The 18,437-nt window shown below is 42.3% G+C and overlaps 1 protein-coding gene and 1 long non-coding RNA gene across 5 annotated transcripts in view; one reads left to right on the forward strand and one right to left on the reverse strand.

The window, feature by feature from the left end:
* LOC146487861 (uncharacterized) overlaps nucleotides 1-11,459 on the reverse strand; it is a 108,013-nt gene extending 96,554 nt beyond the window's left edge. Inside the window, exon 1 of the long non-coding RNA XR_014868255.1 lies at nucleotides 11,289-11,459. This is a non-coding gene — a long non-coding RNA (uncharacterized LOC146487861). The remainder of the gene's footprint in view (nucleotides 1-11,288) is intronic.
* Nucleotides 1-18,437, forward strand: part of LOC146487865 (TNF receptor-associated factor 4-like) — a 133,477-nt gene that overhangs the window by 13,936 nt on the left and 101,104 nt on the right. The gene's annotated exons all lie outside the window — the stretch shown is intronic.

The raw sequence follows: 18,437 nt of genomic DNA on the forward strand, positions 1-18,437 counted from the left end.
GCATGCCTGTGTCACTTACTAAAAAAAATACATCTACAGTGGAACCCAGCCTTACGATCACCTCGTTATTAGGACCACTTTTTTGTGCCCCGAGCGAATTGACAGTCCAGTTATTTCCTTAGGTTTACAGCCTCGTTAATCTGAGCACCCCGATATTACAACTACATTTTTACGGACCGAAGGTCAGGTCGTATTACAGCTCTCGCCGGCTTGCGGAAACCTCGCTATTACCGGGAAATCCCGATAATACGGACAGCATCTAAATCGCAGGCAAAATAAATTGCAGACGTTTGACTGAAATAAATTTCCACCATTACGGACTCTTGCTATTAAGGACATTATTTAACTCGCGGTCCCGAGAGTGTCCGGTCGCAATAAAGGCAGTTGACTGTAACGGGGTTCCGCAGAATACATTGTTTTTTGTTCTATTTCACTTTAATTTGCATGAGTTTTTACACGACGCCATAAGCATTCACCTGCAGTCCATCCATCCATCCATCCATCCATCCATCCATCCATCCATCCATCCATCCATCCATCCACCCACCCACCCATCCATCCATCCATCCATCCATCCATCCATCCATCCATCCATCCATCCATCCATCCATCCATCCATCCATCAAGTGTCTAGTGCGAGCTTTTGAGCCTCCGTTGATGCGCAGCGCAAGACCTTACAAAGTTAAACGTTTTCACATTATCTGCTTTCTTGAAGGTTCAAATTAGTCTCACTTGCTCACATTTCACCGTAAGATTGTAAAAGACGAAAAATCTACTCCACTCTTTTACTCTTTGGGGATACCCAAACTGAAAGTTGTTGTTTATTTCATAAGCAGTTTTATGATTAAAGAAGCACTCTCCGGGTGGTGTAGATCTGTCTATTTTTCTACTTCCTGTTCGCCTCCAGATGAACTGCTCCTTGTTCACCGTAGCAGCATACACAACGTTTTGTGTCGCTTTGTTCCATCTTTATATATTACAGTTTTAAAATCGATTTATGTATTTTTTGTTCACAGATTTTGTGTCATGTTGTGAAGGATTGTCCGCTAACTATGATTTCGTGTCCATATGCTGAGATGGGTTGCACAACCAAGGTAATAGGCCAATTTCAAGAATGGCATTTTTTATGTACTTCTGAAGCACATGCATCAGGACAATCAGTTTTTGCGGCGTCCCATTGACTAATTAGAGCTCTTGTTTTGAAACCCCATCGGGATTACAAAATGTATGACAGTCGAATATGTATTAAGCGGCACCGTAAAATGCCCGGTTTCACCTTCTTTTCCTATACGCTATGCGCTAACTTGTTTCCTTTTCAATTGGCGACTGTAATGATAGCGTAGTCATGGAATTGAGTCGTCAGGAGCCATTCAAGGTTAATTGAGGTTGCCGGATTGTTTTGCCGCATAAGCGTGTGAGGCAATACATAACCAAGAAAGATTAGTCGCATTTAAACTTATATTTCCTCTTCCTGCGAGGAACAGTGGTAAGGTTATTAGAATATTACCATGCTTTGATTTTTTCTCGTAGGTTCAGCGAAGAGAGATTGAATCCCATCTTCAGTGTGCTACGAGACTTCATCTTGACTTGGCCTGTGTCAAACTTAGTTACACCCAAGAAGTCATACGAAAACTTGACGAGAAGGTCGATACCCTGGAAAATAAATTGAAGCTGTTTGAAGAGAAAGCTAAAACTGAAGACTCTAAGAGAACTATGCTAGAAAAGAAGATGGAGGAAAAAGTGACAAAGTTGGACAAGGAACAGGTAAACCAATCCAAGTGCTGCATATGAAGCAACTCCTCGTACTTTCCATGAGAGATTCACTCCAACAAACACTGCTCTATTTGCTCACTTAATAATTATATCTTTATTCACTTGTTAATTAGAGGGAGTTTCAATTTAGTGTCGTAAGCCCCAAAGGAACTAATTACTCTAGCCAATCACAACAGACGCACACAACGCAATGAACCAATCAGATTTTGAAGAAAGTACATGTTACTGGCACGAAGTGCAGGATTCAAACGAGTGCAATCAAGACACGATTGGCTTCGGTTGGCTTCCCATTGGTTGACAAAATGGCGCGGACCAATCACAGAGCGCAGTAAAGCAAAATCAAAGCAAACGCGATATTCATTTTAATAGTCAAATGAAAACCGGTATCATTAAATGACTAATTAAGTAATTACTAACCTTAGCAGCCATTTATATTCTATCATGATCCTGATAACGGAACTTTTTGGTTTTGTTTACCTTTTATGTTGAGAAAATCTGCATAACTTGTTCGCTATTGATTAGGCGTTTGTTTGGTACCGTTTTTTGGTATCAACTGATAAAGAGTGGTAGTTTTCATTCTTCAAAGTATAAGTGATTGGAACTGTTGTGAGGCACCTTAATGAAAACCAATTTAATTTATAAGTGACGTTTTCGTTGGCGTTACCGTCGCGGTAGCTTGAGTGACCGATTATCTCCACCCGCCAGGGCTTCACTTGATAGCCAGTAAGATGGACTGTGTTCATGAATCATGGACGATCTTGCTTCCTTATTAAGATTCATGATAGTAATCTTTATCAAATCAGACAACTATGGGGCTTTTCTTTTGTCTATATCATGCTGCTTTATGAATATTGTTTTAAACGTAATTTTTGGAGTCGAATCAGCAAGTAAGCCGATCCCTGTGGGAAAATTGAACGACGTCATGTAAAAGCATTTTGGAGTACGCCACATAGTGACTCATCACAGAAACTCATGTTTTTTTCTATGTAGGTTAGACGAAAAGAGTTTGGAGAACTTGAGGCGAGATTCAATGCTACAAAAAATACGTGGAAGATTAACAACTTCAGTGAAGTCTTGAGAAAAGCCGAAGCTGGAGAAGAAACCGAAATATACAGTGCTCCATTTTACGACTATGGATACAAATTTAAATTAGAATTGGAACCAAATGGCTTAGGCGAGGGATACGATACTCATCTCTCGATATTTATTAAAATAATGAAAAGCGACTACGATGCCCTGTTACCGTGGCCTTTCCATAAAAAAGTAACTTTTACGCTGATCGATCAACAACAAGAAAAAAAAGACAAAAAGGACATTGTCGAGTATTTTATCGCTAACCGAACACGTGACAGTTTCCAAAGGCCTGAGGAAGATAGTAACACTGGTTGGGGCTTCCCTACATTTGTATCACACACTGATCTGAGAACCAGGCGCTACATTGTGGATGACGCTATTTTCATTCAAGTTAAAATCGATCCACCGTACTAGGTTTAGTTGCAATTAAAAACCATCTGAGCAAAACAAAATTTCTCGATTCTTTAGCGCTAGTTACGCGGGATGCCCTAAAAATGGGCTCCGTACCTTTTTTTTTTTAACACGGGATGCCCGGAGGGCAGAGCGTGTCTAAAAAAATTGTTCTGATTGTCTTCAACAAAAGCGGCCCAATGAAAATCTTTTATTGGCGCGTATATCACGATGGAGGGGACCCTCTCATCCCTACCTGTATGACGTGAAATCATCATTTGATTTTTTCATTAAACCTGGATTAAATTCCGCTCTCTCCTAGAAGGGATGTTTTTGTCACTTTTTTGGCGGCCATATTGTTTGCATGTTTTAGACTTATCTGTTCCGTTTTCAAAAAGAAAATTACCCATTTTGAAGTGGTAAATCGAAAGAATAACTCGACAGTTAAAACGTTGGAAATTAAAGAGTTCCTGCCGAAGGAATCCTACTTTGTTTGACAATTGTAGAAGCACGATGAGAGGAGAAGAGGTCATTGATAAGCCAAAACACACATCACACATCACACGAATTGATGCTTAAACGTTACCAGAAATCCACTTCACAAATAGTGTAGAAACTAAACGCGTAGTCATTTAGGTTATTGTGTTATTTTGTGTAGGAATGTTCTTGTCTATATCTCGTGCGTGCGGTATTTGTAGTTGCGTAATTTAGTGTTATTTATTCACATTTTTGTTCACAAGTCTTGGCAGTTTATATAGAATTTTTTTGGCCGTTTTAGTGTTAATATATCTCTTCACCGCGAGAGCAGTTTGTCAACCTACAAGTTTGTTCGTCCGCTATATGATTCAGGACAGTCGGTTTTTTCCAGTTACTTTGGTTTGCACCCAGCTCCGCAACAAATGTAAGTGTCGGTTTTTCCTTCGCGCCATCAATCTGCGCTAGTTCATTTTGTAACGTTTTGTTTGCTTGTTTTGTTCTAGTTTCAACCGCTTCGCTTCACTTCGCTTCACTTCACCGTGTCACTTCATCGCTACGCTGTTTAGCAGTTTCTTCGCCACATCTTTTGGAGGCAGTTTTCGTTTTCTTTCAATAAAGCGTGTTATTATTACGGAATGCTGGAGTTTCTTTTACCGTTGTGGTCATTACATCGTTAAAAATTTGTTACACCCGAGTTATTCAAGTTCCGATGTCGGCAGTTGATGAAGACGTCTTGAACGAAAGGCCTCTTCGCCTCAAGAATTCTAGATCGGGCCACTTATCGACTGTCACCGCCAGGTTGAATGAAATCGATACGTTGCTTTCAAACGAGGAGAACATTGATCTCGTGAAGGAAAAGTTAACCGATTTTACCGCTGCCTTCGAGGCCTTTAAAGAAGCGCACATTCTTTACTTATCGTACGTTCAAGACGAGACATGCATCGCGAGGTGCCAAGAATCTTTTGATCGTGAGGTTGTACGAAGGGACGACTTTTCCCGGCGGGTCCAAGAATGGATCGTAAGAACTGAAGAAGCGGTTCGGTTAAACTCTCAAGTTAGTCCGGATGATTCGGCGAGCAATGGTGGTTTTCGGTTCGCCTCTAAATCTTCAAGAAGACCCGGGCGTTCGAGCTGTAGCCGTGGTTCGCGCGAGAGCAGTTGTTCATCCCTGTCCGTGGTAAGAGCGAAGGAGGCGGCGCGTACTGCGGAGTTGAAAGCAGAAGCAGCAGTTTTTAAGAAGCGCCAATTTCTAGAAGAGCAAAGGTTCCGTCTCAAGCAAGAGGAAAAGCTTTTGTCTTTGGAGACTGAAATTGCCAAATCACAAGCCAGAGAACAAGCTTTAGCGTCCGTGGTGGACCCTAATCCGCGCGTGGTTCTTCCAAGTCCCGGGTTTATGGAACCTGATCCGCATATAGCTGCTGCAGATGATGGGTCTCTTTCTGGTTTAATCAGTCCGGTGCGCTGTCTTCGCCTAGTGAGAGAGCTTTTCATGAGATGCTGGAGTTACACCAACACCAAAACGCATTACAGCGACAACAGAACAAGATCGTGGAGATGCTTGCGACGCAACAAAAGAAAAGTTCACTTCCCCATCCCAAAGTTCCTATTTTTGACGGCAGTCCCATGGAGTACGGTCCCTTTATCAGAGCCTTTGAGAACATAATTGAGTCCAAAACTTCGAGCAGTAGCGAGAGGCTGTACTACCTTGAACAGTTTACTAGTGGTGACGTAAAGGAGCTCGTGAGATCCTGCCAGTTTCTCCCTCCTGATAGGGGATACCCTGAAGCTAGGCGCCTGATGAAAAAGAAGTTCGGGAACGACTTCCGCGTCGTAGCTGCGTACGAGAGCAAGGCCTTGAATTGGCCGAAGGTGAAGGCTGAGGACGCCGTGGGGCTCAACAGGTTCTCCCTTTTCCTTATGAGATGCAAAAACGCCATGGAGGGCAGTGGTCACCTGACCAAGCTTGAACAACCAGACACTGTACGGAAACTAGTCCTGAAGCTGCCTTTCAATTTGAGAGTAAGATGGCGCCGCTTGGTCGATGATATCATGGAGACTGAAACAAGAGCTATACGGTTCCGCGATTTCGTCGAGTTCGTGGATCATGAAGCCAGAGTAGTCACGAATCCCATGTTTGGAAGTATTGTTGAAGACACGACACCCAAGTTGGATAGGCGAGACGGCCGTTTGCAGAAAGGATCTCTTACGAAAAGAGCCGGAGAACTTAGTTTTGCTGCACAAGTGGGAAGTAGCCAGAATGCACCTACCGGTTTTGCACCCGCTCGTGGTACACCCCCTTCAGTAGGAGAAGTATCGTGTCTATATTGCCATGCTGGTCACACCCTAGAGAACTGCATCTCTCTTAGAAATCGTCCGTACATGGACCGAATAGAGTTCCTGAAGTCCAAAGGCCTCTGCTTTGGTTGTCTATCCAGTGATCACGCCGCAAAGAATTGCCCTGGGAGAAAATCGTGTACGTTTCCTAACTGTACTAAGAAGCATCCTGCAGTCCTACACACGAACTCTGTAGCTCGAAAGCAACAAGCTGAAAATCCACCCGCCAATCCGTCGGCACGCGAGGGAGTCGCGCGCGTTCAGAACGCTTTGGTAAACCCAGATGGAGAAATCAAGACTGCCAATAATGAATGCCTCTCAAGGACAGGCATGGCTGTGGTTCCGGTGAAAGTCTGGATCAAAGGGAGTAAAACGCCGACAGTCACCTACGCCTTTCTGGACAGCGGTAGCTCCTCCACGTTTTGCACCGAGACCTTGATGAGGCAGCTAGGAGTGAGTGGTCCAAAAACTACAATTTCTCTAACAACATTGGAAAAGAAGGACAGTCTTGTGGACAGTTTTGTTGTTACGGATCTTACCATCTCCGATCTGGACGAGAACGTTTTCATTGACCTCCCAACACTGTACACAAGACCCAGCATACCTGTGTCGAGAGAGGATATACCCACTCAGGACGACGTTGACAAATGGCCACACCTAAGCGGAGTGCACCTGCCCAAAGTTGATGCAGAGATTGGTCTGCTCATCGCAAGTGACGTCCCTGAGGTTCTAGATCCTTTGGAAGTAAGGCATAGTCAAGATGGCGGCCCTTACGCCTCGCGAACGAGCGTCGGATGGGCGGTTAACGGCCCGTTGACCCGTTGTCTTCGTGGTTCTCGTTCTTCGAATTTCTTTATTAAGGCCGACACTGAGCTGCACCAGATGGTACAACACTTCTACAACCGCGACTTCGGTGAGTCGATTGCTGATAGCCAGACTGAACTTTCCCAAGATGAGCGCCGTTTCATGGAAAGCGTAGAGGAATCCGCAGAGCTGAGGGACGGCCATTACGAAATCGCCTTACCTTTCAGAAACCGTCAGCATCCAGTTCCAAACAATCGAGTTCAAGCGGAACAGCGTTCTATGTGGCTGAAGAGGAAGTTGGAGAAGAACCCGAAGTTGCTCGACGACTACAAAGTCTTCGTTCGGGACATTGTCGCAAAAGGTTACGCCCAAAGGGTTCCTGTGCAACAGAAGGAGTCAGCCTGCGAAGGCAGGACATGGTTCATCCCTCACCATGGAGTTTATCACCCGCATAAGCCTGGGAAAATTCGTGTCGTCTTCGACTGTTCGGCAAAGTACAAGGGAAAGTCCCTCAATGATCTGCTGTTGAAAGGACCAGATCTCACAAATTCTCTCTTGGGTGTCCTAACAAGATTTCGTCAGGAACGCGTTGCAGTAATGGCGGACATCGAGGCAATGTTCCACCAAGTTAGAGTTCCAGAATGTGATCGTTCATTTCTTCGTTTCTTGTGGTGGCCGGATGGCGATTTGTCACGCGCATTGGCGGAATACCAGATGACCGTCCATCTGTTCGGTGCAGTGTCTTCGCCTGCCTGTGCCAATTTTTCCCTTCGTAAAGCAGCCGATGATAATGTCCAGCACTTCTTCTCTGATGTGACGAATACGATCAAACGGAACTTTTACGTCGATGACTGCCTTAAGTCGCTCCCGTCAGTTAAGGATGCTATTGCGCATGTCAATGAGTTGTGTAGTCTGTCGCAGCGAGGAGGTTTCCGATTGACAAAGTGGATCAGCTCCAGCCGAGAAGTTCTAGAAAGCATTCCTGTGAAAGAGCGCGCACAAAAAATCAAGAAGCTAGACCTTCAGAAAGACGAGTTACCAGTCGAACGCGCACTTGGTGTCCAGTGGCGAATAGAGGGCGACACATTCGGTTTTGATGTTAATCTCAAGTCCAAGCCCCCTACCCGTAGAGGCATTTTGTCTGTGGTAGGATCAATCTTTGACCCTTTTGGTTTCGTTGCACCCTTCGTCTTGACTGCGAAGAAGATTTTGCAGGACCTATGTCGCTTAAAGTTGGGTTGGGACGACGAAGTGCCTACAGAACACGGCGTACGTTGGCAAGGATGGCTAGTGGACCTCCCTAAGTTGTCACAGCTTACGATAGATCGCTGCTTTAAACCAGCCGACTTTAAGGACATCGCATCCAGTCAGCTTCACCACTTTTCGGATGCTTCGGAAATTGGTTTCGGATCAGTTTCGTATCTACGTCTGGTCGATAGCAAAGGCAGAATTCACTGTACCATTCTCCAAGGGAAGTCACGCCTGGTGCCCCTCAAGCAAGTAACAGTTCCACGTTTAGAGCTTTCGGCCGCAACAGTTTCGGTCCGTTTGGATAAAGTTTTGAAGAAAGAGCTCGAATTGCCGCTAACCGATGCGTCAACCTTCTGGACGGACAGCACGTCTGTGTTGCGTTACATAAAGAATGAGAACAAGCGGTTCCACACGTTCGTGGCCAATCGTATAGCCATGGTGCGAGACGGGTCTCACCCGGACCAGTGGAGGCACGTGGGAGGAGATCTTAACCCTGCTGACGACCTTTCAAGAGGGTTATCAGCGGAGGCTCTTCTTAACTCCGAGCGTTGGATAAAGGGGCCGGAGTTTCTCTGGATGCCAAAAGAGTTTTGGCCCCCTGATCCTTTATCGCTGGGCAGTGTTCCGGATACGGATCCAGAGGTGAAGGTGAACGCTAAGACCAACGTGACGTCATTGGCACAGCCTTTCTGTCCTTTAGTGGAGTATTTTCAGAGAACCTCCTCTTGGTTTCGCCTGAAGAAGTCGATTGCTTGGTTCCTTCGCTACCGTGAAAGTTTGCTGATGGCTAGTACAGGCAAGAAGGTCACGAAGTCCACTCCAGCTACGCCCAAACCACCTATCACCGTTCAAGAAATAAAGACAGCAGAATTGGAGATTTTAAAGTGTGTCCAGCAACATCATTTCCCCGAAGAGTTCCACTCACTTACCCAATCTGCAAGCAATGGTGTTCCGCACGTCAAGAAGAATAGTTGCCTTCGGAGACTGGATCCAGTTCTGATTGATGGTCTTCTGCGTGTCGGCGGGAGACTGGATCTAGCATCAGAGCCGTTTGACTCTAAGCACCAGATTATCCTGCCAAAGAACGATCATGTGTCCAACCTGCTAGTCGAGCACTATCATCAGATCTCCGGACATTCTGGTAAAGAATACGTGCTGAGTCTTCTAGGTGGAGACAGGTCCAGTATCTAGCAGACATCTTTTGGAAAAGATGGACCAAAGAGTACTTGCCTCTTCTTCAAAGCAGGCAAAAATGGCTACGCCCCAGAAGAAATTTAGCTGTTGAGGATGTGGTGCTTGTTGCCGTGGAAAATTCGCACCGTAATTCGTGGCCTCTCGGTAAGGTTGTCGAAGTGTTTCCGGACAGCAAAGGCCTGGTTCGTCGAGCGAAAGTAAAGGTTAAATCTGGCGTTCTTGAAAGACCAGTTGACAAGCTTTGTCTCATTGTTGAAAGAGAAGACACTGTGTGATATGTACTTTAAGGATTTCACCGAGAGCTTACTACGGATTACAACCGGACACGTAATTGAAATAGAAATGAACATTTTCTTGTACTGGTTTTCGGGTAGTTTGCGATTATTTACACGCGTGTAGTCTCGCCGCGTGTTTCTTTCGCGTTATTACCCTAGTTAGTCTTGCGTCGCTAGCTTTATTTAGCTATCGCTATCTTGCAATGTACAAGTCTTTTTTTAAGGGTCGTTTAGTTTATTATAATAATTGTAAGTGTTTTCGCCCGTGTTTCAACACTTAGGGGCCGGTGTAGAAACTAAACGCGTAGTCATTTAGGTTATTGTGTTATTTTGTGTAGGAATGTTCTTGTCTATATCTCGTGCGTGCGGTATTTGTAGTTGCGTAATTTAGTGTTATTTATTCACATTTTTGTTCACAAGTCTTGGCAGTTTATATAGAATTTTTTGGCCGTTTTAGTGTTAATATATCTCTTCACCGCGAGAGCAGTTTGTCAACCTACAAGTTTGTTCGTCCGCTATATGATTCAGGACAGTCGGTTTTTTCCAGTTACTTTGGTTTGCACCCAGCTCCGCAACAAATGTAAGTGTCGGTTTTTCCTTCGCGCCATCAATCTGCGCTAGTTCATTTTGTAACGTTTTGTTTGCTTGTTTTGTTCTAGTTTTAACCGCTTCGCTTCACTTCGCTTCACTTCACCGTGTCACTTCATCGCTACGCTGTTTAGCAGTTTCTTCGCCGCATCTTTTGGAGGCAGTTTTCGTTTTCTTTCAATAAAGCGTGTTATTATTACGGAATGCTGGAGTTTCTTTTACCGTTTTACCTGGATTAAATTCCGCTCTCTCCTAGAAGGGATGTTTTTGTCACTTCTTTGGCGGCCATATTTTTTGCATGTTTTAGACTTATCTGTTCCGTTTTCAAAAAGAAAATTACCCATTTTGAAGTGGTAAATCGAAAGAATAACTCGACAGTTAAAACGTTGGAAATTAAAGAGTTCCTGCCGAAGGAATCCTACTTTGTTTGACAATTGTAGAACCACGATGAGAGGAGAAGAGGTCATTGATAAGCCAAAACATACATCACACATCACACGAATTGATGCTTAAACGTTACCAGAAATCCACTTCACAAATAGATTAAAGGTTCGATTGTCAATTTTTACTGAAAGTTTTCATTTAGGAAGCTTTTTGCCTGTTTTCTTTCGGTTAATTTTTTTTTCGGTGAAACGAGAGCAATTTGTAATCTTACCCTTTTATTGAAATTACATAAGCAGAATAGAAAACGTGAGTCAGGCGACGTTATCATAATGGAATTTCCGGTACAACGAAAAGTAGCGTAACACAAGGGAAACAACATGATTCCAAAAACCCCAAATATTGATTGGGCTTGAGTGACCTGTATCTGCCTAGATAGGAAAGAGTTGCTCATAATAACGTGTATTTTGTACTGTAATTTGTAATGTGTGTATAGTAATAAAAAATGAAATGAAATGAAAAATTGCACAATTTGAAGAACATCCTTACAGCACCTAAATCCTATAGATTTTTCAGAATAAATATTAGAAAGTTTTTGTCCAAAAGGATGCTTCTAATGGTATGATATTCTTATTTCTATTCGTAAAAAAAGAAACAACTACAAAATTATCTTAAAGGGCACTTTATCTGTATTAATTTGGTCAGTATTAATCACTGCATCACCGACATTTGTAACATCTATACTACTTCAGTGTTTCATCGTTTCCTCTCTTGTATTATGTTTTCTTTTTTATCTTTGGAAAAAAATGTAATCTAATTGAAAAGGGCATATAATTAGTATAACCTTACCTTGCCTTCTCAATCTCTTTCGTTATTGTAAGCTGTAAACTGTTGTATTTTAACATGAAGTAGAGAAAAAAAAAATACAAAGAAATAGTGGCGCATGTTTTGGGATAAATGTTGGTCTGAGGTGAGCAGTATGTTAGCCCTAGGTTACGAACCAGGGAAAATAGAACTATCGGCTAAAATACAGCAGTCCTTGTTAATCAACTTTTGACAAATTTGTTTGAAATACAAGAATGGTTATTCTCGATCACAGAAACTGAAATCGTCACCTATGTGGGTTTTTTTTATTCTTTTCCTGTCTGCTATCAGTGAACCTGTAAATTATTGACGTGAGATGAAAATCCAGCCGGTGATTTAATCTGGAAATCACTGTGTGTTTTATTAGAAGCCACTGTTGTTGGACTTTCCCTGGATCCGGCTTTTTTTCTTCCATGTTAAGAGTCTGAGCCTAACGTTTCATGAAGTCTTTGCTGGCAAGTAATTCATGGTAAGGTACCATATAGTCACCCACATAACCCTAACCCTCCATATAGTTGTTATTACTATTATAGTTATCCAACCCTCCATATAGTCACCCTTAATTTTCCATGAAGTATATGCCTCTTTGCTTGGCCTTCCATCGCATTTGACCTAAAGGGTGTCCAGACTCGCCAACGGAAAGTCCTCAAATTTCCTCCTCGGTTTTTTCACTTTTACCTCGCCGACGCTGGGCCATGGCCAGGGCCTTAACCTGCACGCTTGAGTCTGGCTTTTTCTACTGGGCACACACTGTTTTCTGCTTTTTGTTTCCTACTTGCTTGAGTTCGTTTAGAGAAAACAACGCAATTTGTCCCAGCCAATCATGAATTTATTAAAACTATGTCGCAAATTTTTGAAAATGAATGATATACCTATTACACGGAATGCCCTGCAGGGCAGTCCGTGTCTGGGTTTGGGTCGGGTATCTTGTATCTTTTTTTTTTCTTCGTCGTAGCCACAAATGTGCACATTAATTTATGCATTAAAATATGTCCTCCCCTAGTAGGGATGTAATGTTCCGATTGTCTTTAACAGAAGCGGCCCAATCAAAATCTGTTATTTAGGCACATATCACGAAAGAGGGGACCCACTCATCCCTTCCTGTGTGACGTCAAATCATCATTTGATTTATTCATTAAATCTACATTAAATTCTTCCCTCTCCCAGAAGGGATCTATTGTTCTGATTGTCTTCAACAAAACCGGCCCAATCAAAATCCAGTATCGGCACGTATATCACGAGGGAGGGGACCCACTCATCTCTACCTGTGTGACGTCAAAGCAAATCACCATTTAGAAGGTTGTTTTCGTTCAATGGCGGCCACATGTATGAATTTTTAGACTCTGATCTGCCGTTTTCAGAAAGAAAACAAACGTTTTTCAAGCGGTAAATCGAAATAATAACTTCTAAGTAGTATTCGACAGTTTAAACTGCGGAAATTGGAAGAGTTCACAGCGAAGAAACAACGCTTTCACAAACAGATGAAATAGTTCAACGCGGAGGAAACCAGACCAGTTCAAAGTGGGGGTTATGACGTTATCGTAGAGTTATTTCTGGTATGATTCCCAGTAACACAACGACAAAAATATCACTTATTCTCTCTGAATTAAACCATTCAATTATTTCAATTGCGAAGGGAGGATGGTTTTTAAAAATCTGCGAAGCATACAATGGGGAATAAATGGGGCTACCTTAAGCATTTCGTGTAAATGCCGATTAAGGGCATCTTGTTATATTACGTTTGGGCAGAAATGCTACAACTCTCAGGGAATATGGACTATAGTCCATCACGTGGTCAAGACTGGGAGCCCGGTGGGTAGAAGCTCACAAAATCCAAAACCAGCCATACCGAGCAGGCACGCAGCTAGCCATTTTTGGTCTGTAAGCCCGTTCCATACCTCGCGAGTTTAGCGCGGGTGGGGGAAGGGGGAAAGTCAAGTAGGCCTATGATTTGTTTTAATTCATACTTTATTATGGCTTAGGGTGGCTTGTATATAAGATAAAACACTTTATTATAAAATATCCTCACTTCATGAATTCTCAGCAACTAAACGTGATCTAATCCCCGTTAATACATACATAGTTTATTTCAAGATGCAAACCTAAGTTACAAAGAAAAATACATCTTGAAAGGGAAGTAAGGAGGTTATCCCTATGTTAATACTCCCCAACATAAAACATGCAGACAGTATTTAGGAAATAAAATATCAAGAATTAAGAATTAAGAAATTAATGGTCATGTCCTTGTACATGCGTGCATTAGAGCAAGAGCCGAGAGTCTTTCTGACTTCATAGACTTATCTTAGACGTCGTTGGTTAATCCCTATAGTTTCGTTGGAAGAAAATACCGACCTAGGAAGCGATCCTCCTGTGATAAGAGCCTGCTGTTCATTTCTTTAATGAGATGATCAATAAGAGGGAGATACATAGCTCTTGGCCAGTAGGACTCTTGGTTTGTGGATGGGATATTCACCTTGTGTTGCTACCTCCCAATTTTTCTTGGCATGCATGGCTCAATGTTAAACTCATCTGAAATAATTCTGTTTCCCCAGCTCATACACTTCCTTTCAAACAGGCAGATCGCCTCTCTCACCATTTTCATTGTCTTTATAACGACTTTCGAAATTGCTTCTTGGGCTGCCTCGAGGAGATCTACGATCTTTCGTTGCAACATAGTTGAAAAGGCAAGTGTGTTTGAAAGGACATGCTCTGTTGTATATAAAGCAATACTGTAATAAGATCAAACTACTTGATAGAGCATAAGTAGCCCCTTCATCCTGGGACAAGATCTCGAGCGCCTGAGCTATCACTTGGAACGATGCACGGAAGGTATATAAAGTATCAGCCCTACTCGCTCATCTTCTCTCGCACAAAGATTGTAGCTTTGTACGTCTATCCATCTCTTCTCTGACTTTGGCATCCTGGCCAAGGTTGTTCAAACATCGGTTAACTCTATCCAGTGGATAAATCGCTTTCCGGCGGATAAAATGTTCTCCAAGCAATACATTCCACTCGCTGGATAGCGAGTTATCCACTGGATAAAGTTATATGCCCTTTGAACTAGTGGGGCCTGATCTGGAGACTCCTGAAAGGCCAGCAGTCGCTTTGCTGTATAGTCAAACGCAAAAAGCTATGGTTCTTACAGTGCTTAACATATGTGCTTAACATAATTTTTTTTTAATTACCTTCCCTCTACGTTTTCTTAACAAAATCACCAAGAGACTAGTTCCTGAACTAGGTCTACGAAATAAAGATACTCGCATAATGAATATACAACGAAGAGTTTGTAAGCCCGGGCTTGATGGCTTAAAGGGAGCAACGCCCCTACCAAGGTATGCGTATTCACGATATGTTAATACTTGCTTGTTTATATTCTGCCTATCTAGACTGAGTTATCTTTTTCACGATATTTACCTGCAAGAACTGTTTGTAGTTGAACAGAGCCATTTTTGTTGCTGGTAAAAGAAAGGGTCGTAGAGCGTTTGTGTGTAAAACTTTCCACATTTCTCATTTCTCTTGTTTATAGATCAGTTTTTCGAGTTTTTCTCGTGAATGTAGGATTCGTTTCAATTGTTCTAATCGGAAAAATACTTCATTTGTTGAATTATCCCTGTATTTCGAGGTGCATTATTTAATTCATGCCAAATAACAACAGGTTGGACTTCCGTTATAAATCGATAAAATCATGAAAAATCGATAACATCAATTTGACACACCAAATTAATTTATCGATTGTCACCGATTTCCCTTATCAATCGGTAAAAATCACTTGATTGATATCGATTTTTGTCCATTGAGTACGCCGGGAATAGTAGAAGCCCATAGTTGTTGGACCACTCGACCTTCCCAGTGTCTCCTTATGGAGGCATGAAAGGTTTTCTAGTCGGTCTAGTATTGTATATTTCATTAATTTAATCTTGACTCGAGTGTTGTCCAATACACACAAACGGAATCCAATGGAATGGATTGGCATTCCATTGGTACACCATTGGTGAATTGCATCTCATTAAGGGGACTTGGACTATTTTCGCTACGGTTCGGTTTGAGTACAGCTGGATTCTGTTCGTCCATTGGTACCAATGGTACGATTGGTACCAATAGAGTGACTTGGCATTCCATTGGTACACCATTGGTGAATTGCATCTCATTAAAAGGACTGAGGCTATTTTCACTACGGTTCGGTTTGAGTACAGCTGGATTTCGTTCGTCCATTGGTACCAATGGTGCGATTGGTACCAATAGAGTGACTTGGCATTCCATTGGTACACCATTGGTAAATTGCATCTCATTAAAGGGACTGAGGCTATTTTCACTACGGTTCGGTTTGAGCACAGCTGGATTCTGTTCGTCCATTGGTACCAATGGTACGATTTGTACCAGTAGGGTGACTTGGCATTCCATTAGAACACCATTGGTGGATTGCATCTCATTAAGGGGACTTAGACTATTTTCTTTACAGTTCGGTTGGAGTACAGCTGGATTCCGTTCGTCCATTGGTACCAATGGTGCGATTGGTACCAATAGAGTGACTTGGCATTCCATTGGAACACCATTGGTGAATTGCATCTCATTAAGGGGACTTAGACTATTTTCGCTACGGTTCGGTTTGAGTACAGTGGGATTCCGTTTGTCCATTGGTACCAATGGTACGATTGGTACCAATACAGTGACTTGGCATTCCATTGGTACACCATTGGTGAAATGCATATCATTAACACATGTAAGCCGTTTGAAACTTAAACGAATGGTCGATTGGTACCATTGGTACCAATGGTACAAATGGAAAAGTAGTCAGTCGATTGGTTAACCATTGGAATCTGCATCTCAAAACAAACGTCATGACTTGAATATAGGTCGATCTATAATCAAAATACCCTGATTCTTTAATGCCATGAGCCGAACCAAGCGCGTACGCATGAATATAACTCGTTCTTTAATCCATGAACCGAAACAAGCGCGTTACGCATGAATATAACTCGTTCTTTAATCCATGAACCGAAACAAGCGTGCTACGCATGAATATAACTCGTGTTTTAATCCATAAACCGAAACAAGCGTGATACGCATGAATACAACTCGTTATTTAATCCGAAACAAGCACGTACGCATGAATATAACTCGTTCTTTAATCCATGAACCGAAACAAGCGCGTTACGCATGAATATAACTCGTTAAAAGCGCGCTCCACATAAATATAATTCGTTCTTTAATCCATGAATCGAAACAAGGGCGCTACACGTGAATATACCTCGTTCTTTAGTCCATGAACCGAAACAGGTGCGTTACCCATAAATATAGCTCGTTCTTTAATCCATGAATCGAAAAAAGCGCGCCGCACAGAAATCAAAATCGTTCTTTAATCCATCAACCGAAACAAGCGCGCTACACGTGAATATACCTTGTTCTTTAATCCCAGAGCCGAAACAAACGAGGAACACATGAATATAATTCACCCTTTAATCCATGAACCCGAACAAGCGCGCTACGTATGAATTTAACTCGTTCTTTAATCTATGAACCGAAACAAGCGCGCTACACATGAATATGACTTGTATATTCATGTGTAGCGTTCTTGTTTCGGTTCATGGATAAAGAGCGATCGAGGTATATTCACGTATAGCGCGCTTGTTTCGGTTTATGGATTAAAAAACGAGTCATATTCATGCGTAGCGCGCTTTTTTCGGGTCATGGATTAAATAACAAGTGATATTCATGTGTAGCGCGCTAGTTTCGGTTTATGGATTAAAGAACGAGGTATATTCATGTGTAGTGCGCTTGTTTCGGTTTATAGATTAATGAACGAGTACCGGTAATATTAAAGAACAAGTTGTATTCATGCGTATCGCACTTGTTTCGGTTCATGGATTAAAGAACGAGTTATATTCATGCGTAGCGCGCTCGGTTTCGGTTAATGGATTAAGGAACGAGTTATATTCTGTGGAGGGCGCTTGTTTCAGTTCATGGATTAAAGAACGAGTTATATTCATGCGTACCGCGCTTGTTTCGGTTAATGGATTAAAGAACCAGGTATATTCATGTGTAGCGCGCTTGTTTTGGCTTATGGATTAAAGAACGAGGTATATTCATGTGCAGGGCGCTTGTTTTGTTTGGCTCATCGATTAAAGAACGAGGAATCTTCATGTGTAGCGCGCTTGTTTTGGCTCATCGTGCATTAAAGAACGAGATATATTGATGTGTAGCATGCTTGTTTCGACTCGTGGGTTAAGGAACGAGATAGATTGATGTGTAGTGCGCTTGTTTCATGTTGTTGCGGCTCATGCAGTAAAGAACGAGGTATTTCGCTTATATATCAATAAAAGATTCAAGTCATGCCGTTTGTCTTGAGATCCAGATTCCAATGGTGAACCAATCGATTGACTACTTTTCCATTTGTACCAATGCACCAATGGTACCAATCAACCGTTCGTTTTCGCATGGCTTACAAGTCAGTTAATGAGATGCAGTTTACAAATATTATACCGATCGACTGAGGAGCTTACCATTTGTTGCAATGGTACGAATCAAAACCAATCGACTGACTACTTTTCCATTTGTACCAATGGTACCAATGGTACCAATCGACCATTCGTTTTCGCATGGCTTACAAGCCAGTTAATGAGATGCAGTTTACAAATGGTATACCGATCGACTGAGGAGCTTACCATTCGTTCCAATGGTACGAATCATAACCAATCGACTGACTTCTTTTCCGTTTGTACCAATGGTACCAATGGTACCAATCGACCATTCCTTTTTGCACGGCTTACAAGTGTTAATGAGATGCATTTCACCAATGGAATTCCGATCGAATGAGGAGCTTACCATTCGTTCAAATGGTACGAATCGTAAGGCGTCTTTGACAAATCGTAATCTTTTACCAATGGTACGATTGGTAAGGGTGTTTTGACGATTCGTATCCATTTGTGTATATAGGACATGAGTGGCACCTTTCGAAAGCTCTATTTTCACTAAACCCTTATAAGACTTAAATTATAACCTGCATCTGCATTTTTTGTTAGGGCTGGGAAAATT

The sequence above is a fragment of the Pavona decussata genome, unplaced genomic scaffold, assembly GCF_977016875.1.
Source record: "Pavona decussata unplaced genomic scaffold, jaPavDecu1.1 SCAFFOLD_13, whole genome shotgun sequence".
Taxonomy (NCBI): domain Eukaryota; kingdom Metazoa; phylum Cnidaria; class Anthozoa; order Scleractinia; family Agariciidae; genus Pavona; species Pavona decussata.